Below are 9,215 nucleotides of genomic sequence, written 5' to 3'. Positions count from 1 at the left end.
TCAGGACGCCAAGCGATGGTTTTTATTCAGGGGTCACCTATTGAGCTGCTAGGACAGGTAGGATCTGGGCAGGAAGTGACTCTGGAGAGGACGAACCCAGTGGATGAAGCCCAGTAACCCCAGAGGGGGAAGGGATACCAGATGTGACAGGTCTATACAACATCCAGTCGGCATCCCATGGTTTCTCAGCCACACTGACGCTTGTTGCCAGGTGGCCAAGTAAAGAGCTGCACCTGGTAAGGCATGTGGGCTTGGGCGGGAGGCTGGACACAGCCTTCTGCATCCACTCCCCTGGGACAGTGCACCACAGAAAAGCCCCCTGTGAGTGCAGCAGGCTCTCCCGGGGGACATAAGCTCGGTGTGTGTACACGCAATCACACACACACACAGGAGGAGAATAAGGCCACACACGTGAGGCCACCCTGTCCTAGCCCACACAGCACAGGGCCCTCTGTGATCAGACACCCTGTGAAACACTGTCCCCCAGTTAGCCGGCTACACAGCTGCAGCTCCGAGGCAAACGCCCCTGTGAAAATCAGGATTAAGGGAGAAAGCACCACACACTGGCAACCTCTTTGTCCCCAAAACCAACTGCGTAGCAGGCACTGGGACGAGCCTTGAGAAGAGCAGATCACCTGAGGTGTGTACATCCCACAGTTCCCACTTCTCACAGGCTGTGGCTCTGTCACCCCTTGTCCCCAGTTTAGAAACAATGGGAGCTCAGGACTGAGAGTGAAGACAGGAAAGAGGTGCAGCCACGGGTTGTCATGAGACAGAAAAATAAGGACAGTCAGCCATGCAGTGGGGGCTGCTCACACGAGGCACCGCCCCGCCTCACTTAGGTCCAGCTGCAGATGCCTGCACAGCACTCACCCCCTACTGCAGCCCCAGGTCCTGGCTCCTCTCCTCCTCTGGAGTCTGGACTCCTAGAGCCAATGGGCTGACAAGGCCTCCCAAGGCTGGCCCCAGGTCCCAGACACGTGGGCCTGAGGGAGGCAGAGGACAGGCCAGGCTGCCTGGCTCACCTGCCACAGGGCAGACCCAGTCTGCTGAAAGGATGGCTCTGGGTGGTGTGGCCTCCCTGCAGCTGTCTCTGTCCCAGCCCACACTTGGCAGAGCGCTGTTCTGTTCCTAACCCCCATGGCTGCCTCTGCTGGGACAAAGAACGCGGCTGCCCCACCCTGGGCTTCCCCGCAGGGCTGATGCCCGGTCAGCCTGCCACACTGCACTTGGAAAACAGTGCCTCCCTCATGCACAGCGGACTCTCAGCCTGGAGCGGGGCTGCCTTGACAGGACAGTTTCCTACCATTTACCCATTTGTCATATTTCTCAATTTACGTATAGCTTAATGTCTTTAAGTCAAATAAACAGACTTCTTTTTATCTAATTCTGAAGAATGAATGCACCCCAGGGGCTGCATTCAGGAACCAAATTTGAATTTGTCATAACCAGCACATTTACATATAAGACAAGGCAAACACGAATGTCCACACAAAGCACAAAATCCATCCCCTGCAGGACAGACAACCAGACCAGAGATTTTGTCACTGAGAATGTATTGGATTGCCCTGCAGGCGTCCCTCAACCCTCAGGTCAGGCCCTGAATCCGGCATCCCGGACACAGTTTCTGCCTGACCAGCCGGAAACAAGTGCACACCAGAACTGAAACTTTGTTTCTGACAACCCTAACGGGAATAGAAACGCTAATTAAAGTGACGACCCTCTTCCCTGCTGAAGCAGTGCACGAAAGAGGTTCAGGTGGCCACTCTGCTTCGCTGCCGAAGTTCCTGTGCTCAGCACCGAGGGGGAGCCTCCCATAGAACAGTCTCCGCGTCCAGTGGAGACACAGGTGAGTAAGTCCTGGATGAGCTGTCACTGCCTACTGCTCCTCCAAGTGTCCCCACCAGGCCCAGAGGGAGTTCTTTTAAGAGTCCCATCCACTGTCACCAAAGTTGTTACTGAACTCAAGGGGTTCACCACTTGGGGTGCTCTATTCAGAAAAGAGACATGCTTGTTGCAAGGTCATTTTATTTACTTTCAGCAAGTAAAGGAGAACAGGGGATTCATATCCAATGCTCTGCGTCTTGGAAGGGAGGCTTAGGCATTGCTCATAAGCACTATTTGGGCAATTACACATTGATTTCCATTGGCTACACTTACTGGGTTGGGTTCCTGTCAAGCTCATCCAGTTATAGCTGGTCTGTAAAATACTGTGCTACATTTTAACAGTTGGCAAGAATAGTATTTAGTAAGAATGGCCCAGACCTTGAGATTCTTGTCCTATCTAACAATTTGTCCTTTCTATTAGTTATAAGAGTTCTTTATATATTCTAAATACAAATCTCTTATCAGATATGCATTTTGCAAGTATATACTCCAAGTCTGTGGATTGTCTTTTTATTTTCTTGATGGTGTTCTATGAAACAAAAGTTTTTAATTTTGATGAAGTCCAATCTCTCAGTCTTTAGTCATTTGTGCATTTGGTATAATCGCCTAACCCACAAGTTTGCTCCTGTTTTCTTCTAAAAGTTGTCTGGTTTTAAGTCTTACATTTAGGTCTATGATCCACTGTCAGTTCATTTTTATGTATGGAACGAATTCATTCTCTTGGATGTGTCTCAGCGCTGTTTACTCCCACAGAATTGTCTTGGTACTGTTGCTGACAATAAATTGACCATAAATGTTAGGCTTTATTTTGGGACTCTCAATTCTATGTAATTGATCTATGTCTATCAACCTTCCAGTACCACACTGTCTTATTTTACTGTTGCCTTGTAGTTAGTTTTGAAATTGGCAAGTGTGAGTCCTCCAACTTTGTTTTTTCTTTTTCAAGATTGTTTTGGCTCTTCTAGGTCTCTTGCACTTCTGTATGATTTTAGGATTAGCTTGTCAAATTCTGCAGAAAAGCCATCTGGGATTTTTATTGGGATTGCAATAAATCTGTAGAAAAATTTGGGGAGTACTGCCATCTTAACAATGTTAAGTCTTTAATCAATGAATATGGAATGTCACTCCATTTTTTTAGGTCTTCTTTAATGTCTTTCGACAATGTTTTATAGTTTTCAATGTACAAGGTTTGCATTTTTTGTTAAATTTATTCCTAAATATTTTATTCAAAACATTGTTTTTGATTTCTTACAGTGTTTCTCTATGTATATAACAACATATCAATTTACAGATTAAAATTTTCCTCCTTTTTGCAGAAAGAAAGAAGGAAAGCAGGGAGGGAGCTTATAAGCCATGTTGTTATAACAGTACTTTGTTTTGTTTTTCCACTTAATATGTCTTGGAGTGTATTCCCTAGCAATATATAGAGAGCCTTCTTACTCCTTTTTTATATGTGAACAATAGTCCAATTATAAACTTCCTATAATTTACTCAGTCAATTCCCCATTGATGGACATTTAGGTTATTTTTGACATTCTGTCATTACAAATATTTCTGCAATTCATTTATCATTTTGCACTTTGGGACAAATCCCAGAGTTTAATCACTGTATTAATGGGTAAATACATCAGTAATTTTGACAAATGTTGCCAAATTGCCCTTCATGAGGGTCACTCCTAATTCTTATTCTTCCATAATTATGGGACTGCCACATTCCTTGTGACCTTGCCACAGGTGTTTTTAAGTTTCTGGAGTTTTAATAATTTACTAGGTGGAAGATAGTGTCCATGTGGCTTGAATTTGTTTATCTCTAGACCAGGCATCTTTATGCTGTTTCTCCTTGTCTGTGAGTTATCTGTTCATTGCCTTTGCCTGATTTTCTGTTGGGTAGCTGGTCTTTTCCTTTTTGTTTAGTCTTTAGATATGAGTTGTAAATATTTTGTTCCCATTTTTTGTTTGTCTTTGGATTTTCCTTAAGGTGCTTTTTGTTTGTTTGTTTTGCCATGCAGAAGTTTTCACTGGGCTGTTTGTCTTGTGTAGTCTATTTTATCAATGTTTTCTTTTATAGATTTTGGATTTTGGGTCATAGTTAGAAAGCCCTTTCAAAAATAATTTTATTCTATTTACACATTGAACTCACTGGGGTGTTCTTTTTTAATCTAGGGGAAATTATTTTCTGTGCTGGTTTCTGGCCCAGTCACTTCATCTGTATCAAGGATCCTTTCCCCTAAGTTTTATTTTGTTATTTATTTTTGAATATTTTATTTTATTTATTTTTAGAGAGAGGGGAAGAGAGGAAAAAAGTGAGGGAAAGAAACATCAATGTGTGGTTGCCTCTTGCACACCCCCTACTGGGGTCCTGGCCCACAGCCCAGGCTTGTGTCCTGACTGGGAATTGAACCAGCGACCTTTGATTCACAGGCTGGCACTCAACCACTGAGCCACATCAGCCAGAGTTCCCCTTAGTTCTATGTGAATAGAGAAATCAAGCAGGGGAGAGAGCCAAATGGAACTCAGATATTATCCCAGTCCAGCTGTCTGTAACACAGTGCCAGAACCGGGGTGGCTTCTGATTTCATAAGTCTTTACTGAGGACAACTGTGTGTGAGGTAGCTGGTCATTTCTGAGCATTTATTAAGGACCTACACTGTGCCTGGTACTATGGAAGGCACTGGATGCAGAGAGGAATGACACAGCATAAGGAGACAGAGGAGATGCACCCTCAATTGTCAAATTACAAAACAAAACACATGGCTAGGTTGCGGGTGCTCAGGCCACATGATCATCCAGGAAGGTACCTGTGAGACGGCACAGAAGAGAGGCAAGGTAATAAAGCAGCTCTGGGGAAATTTTTGATGGTTGAGCTACAAGTTGAGATTCCAGGAGCAGGTCCCAGGTCTGAAGTACTAGTCTGAGGCAATATAATTGATTATAAGTAATCAATTACATTTTATACCACTTACATCAGAATATTAACTACCATTTGTCAATCATGTCTTTGTCCAGGCATGTGCTTGTCATGTATGTGTGCTTGAGAAAGTTTTCTCAGCAAAGGTCAGCGTGCACTCTGCATTTTGCAGGCCCTTTCCCAAGGTGACCTGGCTATGACTCAGCTGTGTGGTCATCACACAGGTTCTGTCACTTTCACACACATCTGTCACTGAACTGTGGCAAATCCATTGTCAAAATCAGCTAACAGGAGGTAAAAATTACAACAGGCAGAAAGCTGAGAAAGTACCTTCACTGGTTCTCCCAGGACCTATTCAATAATTTAGTTCTGACTTTAGATCTGGCATGGGAAGGCTCACCCCCTAACAACCTCTGGAGTTAATGTTGGGTGGGAGTGGGGGCTGGCAAAGGTAGGTTTCAGAGCTATTTTCAGTATTTCAACAAAGCCTGGTGAGAAAGCATATACGACTAACTGAAATGAAAATTCACCTTTTCCTCTTCCTTCTTCTTCTGCCCTCCTTTCTTTTCCTTCCTGCCCCCTGCCCCACCACCAGCTCTTCTTTTTCTCCTCCCCCTTCTTCATAATTTATAAAAGTGAGGTTGTAAATGGTCATTGTCAATTCTCCTGTGTCACCCAGGTTTTGGACTGTGGCCTCCTCCAGGGCCTACATCCCATCTCTCCACACTGGGATCCCCTCCTGCCTGCACCCCACCGGTGACAACGTAGCTCACATTGTGTTCGCTCAAAGACTGAATGAGAAATTCTTCCTGTCTCGAAGCTTTTTACTATCCTCTCTTTTCAAGTCCCACTGACAGAGTTTCTTGGCAAAATTGTGAAGATAAGAATGAGGAGCCAACACTGTCATCCATCTGCTCCTTCTCATGGGGACAATACCCCTCTCAGCACTGTGGAGAAAGAGAAGGAATTGTCTTAGGCCCTTGTGGCCCTTTTATTTTTTTTTCTGGCCCAGGCCCAGGCTTCGGCAAACACAGCGCATCATATTTCAAGGAGGGTAATGTCAGTGAATGCAAGAGCTCAGGGGGCTATGCCTTTGCTGGTATGTGCCCGGGTGTGTGCTCACTACCATGCGAGGTCAGCACTTGCCACTCATATAATGCTCACAACGGCGGTTCCACTTTATGGGCAGAGACACCAAGTTCCAAAGAGGTGAAATTCTGCCCAAGGCCACACGGGTAGGGAGTGCTGGACCCGGGATGCATAGTCTGTAGTTCCCAACCATTGATCCTGGTGGCTTTACTGGCTTCACTCTCATAGAGTCTTAGAATTTAACATGCTTACACTGCTAGTTCTTGACTTTTCAATTTTAGACATTATGAATTGATTTCTTGCTTAACTCTTATATCGCCATCTGCATACACATTACCTCCCCTTCACCCAGTGTCACAGTGCGGTGTTGAGTTAGATCCATGGACACTGTGAGCAACTCTGATGCAGGGAGTGGGGCTGACCCCATGGTGGACATGGTAACCCCAGACGGAGGTGGGAGGACCAGAAGACATTACAGCCAGACAGTCTGCCACACCTACCCACATTAACACCCTCAGGGTTTTCCATAAAAGCCATAAACAACCGAAAGTGTCTTGGATGCCCTAGCCCGCCAAGGGGCTCATAGACGACTTTCTTTGCTGCCAGCTCATCAGTTTGTTTCAGAATGTAAAAGGTTCTGCAGTTTCCCCTGTTACCCCCAACTCTTAGAAGCCCTGTTGTTTGTTGCCTTTGTTCCTTGACAATGGTCTGTCTGTCCTCAACAAATGAGAGAACTATGCTTTAGTAGACATAAGTCAAAGCCTCTGAATTACTCATTGATAGTTTACATATTTATGATAATGTAAATTTTGTTTACATTTACTATAATTTCCCAGGAGTTGATAATTCCTCAGTTTTTTCTGCATGTATCAGCTCTGTGACAGATCCAGCCTGTCAATTGGTCAAACATCTTCACTTATCTATTGTTCCCAGGTTTTCACTGGAGAAATTCCTCCTCTTTTCTCTTCTTTTATCTGGGAGGGGATTCCCTCCACACCCACAAGCAGCTGTCTCTGGAGACTTCCTTCTCCATCATTCTGAGGATTTCTACATTCACCTCTTAGCCAAGATGGGTCCTGGTTTTTTTCCCCTCTCCTCATTTTTTGACTTACTCCCTAGATTTGATGAAACACATACTCCAGTAGCTTACTAAGAAATGGTGTGTGGATAGAAGATAACATTTTTGAGATCTTGTATTCTTCATAACGTCTTTATTTGACCCCATACTTGATTGATAATATATATTGTTCTAGACTGAAAATAATTTTCTATCATAAATTTGCAGGATTGTTCCACTCTCTTCTTCATTCTTGGTTTGCTTTTTTATGGTAAAATATATATAACAAAATTTATCACTTAGTCATTTTTCAGTGTGCAATTTAGTGGCATTAAGTACATGCTCTCTGTTGTACTACCAGCACCACTATCTGTACCCAAAACTTCCTCATCATCCCAAACCTAAATTCTGTGCCATTAAATAGTAATGCCAAATTCCCTTCTCCACCTTGCTTCCGGTGACCTCTAATCTACTTTCTAACTGTATGAATTTGATTATTCTAGTTGCCTTATGTAAGTGGAATTAAACAATATCTGTCCCCACGTGTCTGGTTATATTACTTGGCATGATGTCTTCAAGGTTCATCCATGTTGTAGCATGTATCAGTTCTTCATTCATTTTAATAATTGAATAACAATCTAATATACGTGTATATATAACATTTTATTTATGCTTTCATCTGTTGATGAACACTTCAGTTTTACACTTTTTTGGCTATTGTAAATCATATTACTATAAATATTGGTGCACAGGTATCTGTTTGGATGTACACCTAGGAATGGAATTGGCAGGACACAGAGCAGTTCGTTTCACATTTTGAGGAGCTGCAAAACTGTCTTCTATAGCGGCTGCGCCATTTCACATTCTCATGAGGTTTCCAATTTTGCACATCCTCTCCAACATTTGCCATTTTCCCTTTTTCTTAAAAAAAAGGTAAGAAAACTGTATTAACTTAGAAGCATTCAGAATGTCAACAAAATAGTTTTGCCTTTTTTTTTCCCCCCCAATTACGGAGTCGTATTCAGTGGACAGAACGATTGGCCGAGAACTGGAGCGGGACAAACAGCCACGCCCACACAGGCCTGCCTGGCTCCCCGCAGGCTGAGAGCGCCTCCTCTCACCTCCAGGCCACGGGCTGCAAGGCCGTCGCAGGGACACCGCGTGAAGGACACATTTGGCAGGGTACTCACCAGACGGATAAAGACACCGTGCAGTTTAAAAACAACCCTTACACAGCCTTACATTTCAAATTTTTTCCTTTAAAAAGATTGAGTTGTGTATAGGGTGGTTAAATGCTTTATAGACAAGAAAAAAATGCGCTACAACCACATTCATCATCATCGTCTTCATCTTCCTCCTCGTCATCTTCCCTCTTTTTCTCCCACTCTCAGCCTTGAGACTACCTTCTCGCCTCTGGGGCTAGCCTTTAGCTCGGGCTGCAGCGACCCCAGCCCTGCGTCTCCTTGGGTGGCGCCACCTGCCCGCCTCCCGACCAGCGCTTCCCCCGCTGCCCTGGCTCCGCCTCGCTCCCAGGGGCTTTGCAGTCTCGCTTGGGGCGCATCCCGCGTGGGCGGGGATGCTCCCCTAAGAATTCGGGCCCATACCCAGAACAAAACAAGGCAAAGGTCAAAGGAGGACTCTTGGGTGCACTGGGGTTTATGAACTTGTGACTTGTTTCCCCTTCCTGAGTGACCTAGTTTTCGATTCTCCCGGAAGGGCGTCTCCACCTCTGCCGTCTTCCCGCGTCCCCAGCTCTTCAGCCGACAAGCTCCGCCTCGGAGACCTCGGCTGAAGCCTCTGCCGGGGGGCCTCCTGTGCTCCTCCCGGCGGGCACGAGGAGGGCACAGATGACGTCTTGTCTCGGCCACTGATGGTCTCTTCTGCCAGAGATGAGTCACTTTTCCTCAGCCAGCAGAGTCACGCGGCGCCCGCCACTCAGGGCGCTCACACCTGGGGGGCGCTGTCCCTGGGAGCCCCGTGTGCTGCCAGACCAGCCTCCACGGTCCCTTTTTTCATAATAGTTGTCGCGAAGGCTGTGAAGTGGTATCTCATTGTGGTTTTGATTTACATTTTCTTCATGACTGATGATGTTGAACACTTTTTGTGAGCTTATTGACCATAATATATATTCTTTGGAGAAATGTTGAATCGAAACTTTTGAGGAATTTTGACTTGACTTGTTTGATTCTTTTTTTTTTTTTGTCATTGAGTTTTAAGAGTTCTTTATGTATTCTGGATATTAATGCCTTAGCAGAGATATGATTTACAAGTATT

The 9,215-nt window shown here is 44.9% G+C and overlaps 1 protein-coding gene across 2 annotated transcripts in view; it reads left to right on the top strand.

Moving 5' to 3' along the window:
• Positions 1 to 1,526: 1,526 nt before the first annotated feature.
• Positions 1,527 to 9,215, top strand: part of TNFRSF13B (TNF receptor superfamily member 13B) — a 53,387-nt gene continuing 45,698 nt past the window's right edge. For both annotated transcript variants that reach the window (XM_053930613.1, XM_024565077.3), the window contains exon 1: positions 1,527 to 1,849. The gene's annotated coding sequence lies outside the window, so the exon portion shown is untranslated. The remainder of the gene's footprint in view (positions 1,850 to 9,215) is intronic.

The sequence above is a fragment of the Desmodus rotundus genome, chromosome 9 (genome assembly GCF_022682495.2).
Source record: "Desmodus rotundus isolate HL8 chromosome 9, HLdesRot8A.1, whole genome shotgun sequence".
Lineage (NCBI taxonomy): Eukaryota > Metazoa > Chordata > Mammalia > Chiroptera > Phyllostomidae > Desmodus > Desmodus rotundus.
This window is presented reverse-complemented; position numbering and strand designations above follow the sequence as displayed.